Here is a 4,155-nt window from a genome sequence, read left to right on the forward strand (position 1 = left end):
GCTACTGCCATGGGGTGGGTGAATGGACCAGCAGTCATCAAACAGTTTGGAAATTGCAACCCCGGTCTGGATCCTAATTCTTTCCAGACTGCAAAAGGCCAAGAGCTGTCCTGTCATTGTGGAAAAACAGGCTAGGGAAGAACTAGGCTACAGATCAAGAACTAGATTGAGCCGGTCTCTCTGAGGACTAACAGGCTAGTAGGAACAGGGGAGAGTTCTCACTTGGATTCTGAACATGGAAGGGATTGTGGCCATGGGCAAGATCACAGCTGGAGTTGCCTCATCAGAAACATCTGAGGATCATGAGCTGAGACAGAAAGATAAGCAGAACAAACAAGGATGCTCCCAGATAATTATCCAAAGAGTGAGTCCCAAGAAAACCACCCATTCCTGGTCTGCAAATTGAGCCAGGTTCCTTCATTTACTGACCCATTCAGTGAGTGGCTCGGACCAATATTATCGACTGCTTTGGTAAACGTGAGAATCACAGGAGATGTGTGCGATTTTGGACTATAGTAAATGGCTTCTGTGGGTTTCATAGTTACATGCTGAAGACACAAATATAAGGAGGACAAAGGACACACTCTCAAAACAGAAAACACCCAAGGACTATTTAGAAGGCATGAAGGCTTCCACACAGCACACGTGCCTTAGCATCAGTCACCAAAATGAATGGACCAGAACCAGAACTGCTTGATCTTAACAAACTCCCCGAGGCACAGAAATAATATTCAAGAAACAGAAAATGCATAGGCTTTTGGTTCCCCAACAACCTTGAGGGAAATATTTTCATTTAGTTGGAATTGTCTAAGAAAATAATTTACCTTTTTAGCTGTCTCACTTTGTTTATGAATTTTCAATACATTTCTTTTCTTGTTGGCTTTTTTTTTCTAGACACATTGAGGAAAGAAAATTATTCTAGAATTTTCTCTCTAGACACTTTATAAAAGCTAGTTATATTGTTTTTTGTTTGCGTGTTTCTTGAATGCTACCTTTCCTCCTTGGTGTTCAGGACTCACTTTTTCTACTTATCCCTTCCTTGGTCTCTGTAAGAAAAGACAATAGCTTTTATCTAACAGACTCCAGCCATCAGATTGCTGTGGAAATATGAATTAATTACTGCAGAACCGCTTTAATGCTGTGCATGGGGCACGGGAGAATTAAAACTAGGATTCAAGGCAGTACACACAGGCAAAGAGGCTGGCCTCTGTACTTGATCTCTTGTGGTATAGCAGAGCTTGAGAACAAGGGTGAGCTACAGGGACAGAGCAGCCTCCAGACTGCTGGAAGCTTCTCTTTAGGAAAAAGCCTGGTGGCTCATCGTGCCTGTCAGGTAGGCTAATGTGCCTGTAAATTTCTTCTGACAGAAAACACATCGCATCACAGGAGCAGCAGCAAACCATACAGCCACACACATAGCAGAAGAGTGAAAGCTAGACCTTTCAGGGTGATCGACATATACTAGAACGAGAAGATACATGGTGCTGAAAGGAAACAAAAGCCAGCAAGCACCGCGACCATGTTCTAAGAGAAAGGCATTTATCACTATAGTCTGAAGAGATGGTTCTCCGGCAGCCACGGCTTCTGTATTATTATTTGGCAGTTGTAGTTCAAGGTCACGCTATCAGAAGGCAAAGGGAACCTGATTCAAGAGTTAATATTTGCCATGACTGGCTTTGTAATTGCATGAATATTAAATATGTAGAAATAATTGTAAGCACATTATCTCTATGTCTCTACGTGTTGCTTTAATTTTTAATGTAATCTCTTTAGCCACCTTTTCCTCAGCTGGCTGTGGCCTTGTGATTTGCATAGCTAGAATGATCTGGTGCCATCAATTTGGTAATGAAGTCACTCATTGAGCAGGAGAGGTTTCCGAAGCTGTAGGAAAGGAGAGAGCGGAAATGAACTTTTACATTCCAGCTAAGTGGGAAGTTAATCTTAGAGCATGTAATTTTTTTCCATTGTAATTTGATATGGCTGCTTTATGAGAAATCTCAAAAACAGAGAAAGGGGAAAAGCACAAATATTTTCATCACCTTAACTTGTCAGTGTCCTATGTTCTGGTCTCCTGTCTTTATGCATGTATATTTTTAACAGACATAATCTTAATTGTGTGGGGTGTGTGTGTGTGTGTGTGTGTGTGTAATTGCATCCTGTTTTTCCTGAACTTTTTTGGTTGTAAAATAGTAATAAAAAATAGGGCTCCATAATTTAGTCACCCATTAAATTTCTTCTGGCTAGTGGAGCAGACAATGTTGTCATTAGACATAACACGCTGGTCTGCCATGAAGCAGCATGGATGCAGAAAGATGAGTGGAAAGCGTGCCTCAGTTTCTCATGTGCCAATGGCGTTAACAATAGTTCCCTCTTTGTTCCTGTCAGAGTCAAAGGAGAGAATCCATGGGCAGTACTTGGCCTGGCCCCCAAATCATCAAAGGCAAAAAGTCAGTTGAGTTGGAGTTCAAAATTGATGTGAAGACGTTTTATGAAATGGTGTTTTCTGGGGACTTGTCTTTACCTTGAAGCCCCCATGTCCCCTTTCCCAGGCGTAGCACCTTCCCTCTGCCATTATTTTCTTAGTTAGTGCTATTGCTTTGCTTCAGATTTACATATGAGAATACTTCCTTAAAGAGATAGCTGAGTTTTGCCTGCTATTGAACTTGATATTGTGTGCTCGTGTACGTGCGCGCGCGCACACACACACACATACACACACACATACACATACACACACACAGACACACACAGGTACACACACCACCACCACTTGGTATCTAGACAGAACACAGAAAACTTTGACAGGAAACCTGAGAGTTTGGCTTCCTATCCACTCTTTCTGAAACCTTGGGCAAAGTTTTTGCCCCTTGGGATTGGATGTGCTGTCTTTGAAGCTTTAGAATACTCAGTTACTAAGCCTTTCCTTGTTGAGTATGACATGTGAGAAATCAGAGCCAGAGAGAATCCAGGAAAAACCGCTCAGGGCTACTGGAAGTAAGCCTGATCTTCATGCCGTGCCAATAACAGCAATACCAAGCAGAGGGCTGTTGGAAATAGAGTGATGCTCCTACATGGCAAATCACTTTCTTGTCTCTGATGTGTACATATTTAGATACATTGTTGGCCTTAATTATCATGTGAATAGAAGACAGTTCCCCCTCAGAGTAAACCATAGTCATAAAGATTGTGATGTCCAGAGTTGGGAATTTAAATATCTTATCACACACTATGTATTACAGGTCTTCCTGGAGAGAGATAGTTTTGTAGCACTTAATCCATTCTCTCTGTAGAAGTGTCTTTCCCTGCTAATGCTGGCTGTGACAAGTGCTGCATCCAGGCTCCTTCCCTGTGTCTCCACCTCCCTTTTCTACTTCCTTCACAATACAGAGACCAGTGGTGTCCATTCCCTAGACGTCTTTGTGCCTAGAGTTGTAGGTCTGAATTGTGTTTGTCCAGTGGCTATACTCAGGTTAGATTTAGAAAGAAGTGCTCTGAGCACTCTCCTGACCAGTCAGTGACTCGCCTTTCTGCACCCACATTCTTTAGTTCATTACTCAGACCCTGGAGAAGCCATAAGCAGTGGTGGGTGAGTGCAGTAGCATTTGGACACACCTTTCTCTCGCAGGGTGATGATCCTGAACCTACAGAGCTCTGATCTTGTTCTGGAGCCGTTAGCCTCATTGAAAGGCCAGCTCTGCATTGTTCTGGTGGTCATTCTTGGAGGCTCATCTGGATCCCACTTCAATGTGGACCTGGATTTTGTAAGTGCCCCCTGTTTAAAACTTAAAGCACCTAGAAATGTTTATAGCAGTTTACATTGGATCAAAACAACACAGTCCCCAGTGTAGTCAGACAAAACTCACCCACTCTACACAAGATTATTGAACTCAGTTCTATTTTTTCTTTCTTTCTTTTTTTTCTTTTGAGACAAAGTTTCTTCTGTGTAGCACTGGCTACCCTGGAACTTGCTCTGTAGACCAGGCTAACCTGGAACTCAGAGAGCCACCTGCCTCTGCCTCCCAAGTGTTGGGGTGGTATCTCCACTTTTATAGAATGCTGGAGGAACCAGAAAAGTTTTGAAAACAGAAGAAACAAGTGTGCATGTAACAGGTATGTACTTTGGACCAAGTCATTTAATCTTTCTGCATCTAAGTG

The 4,155-nt window shown here is 42.5% G+C and overlaps 1 long non-coding RNA gene across 1 annotated transcript; it reads right to left on the minus strand.

Annotated features, from left to right (window-relative positions):
- Nucleotides 1-1,722: 1,722 nt before the first annotated feature.
- Nucleotides 1,723-3,750, minus strand: LOC143268279 (uncharacterized). The gene is made up of 2 exons (XR_013043998.1): nt 3,613-3,750; nt 1,723-1,881 (listed from the first exon to the last, which is right to left on the minus strand). It is a non-coding gene; the product is annotated as an uncharacterized LOC143268279 (long non-coding RNA).
- Nucleotides 3,751-4,155: the final 405 nt, after the last annotated feature.

Source organism: Peromyscus maniculatus, chromosome 13 (genome assembly GCF_049852395.1).
Source record: "Peromyscus maniculatus bairdii isolate BWxNUB_F1_BW_parent chromosome 13, HU_Pman_BW_mat_3.1, whole genome shotgun sequence".
NCBI classification, from domain to species: Eukaryota; Metazoa; Chordata; class Mammalia; order Rodentia; family Cricetidae; genus Peromyscus; species Peromyscus maniculatus.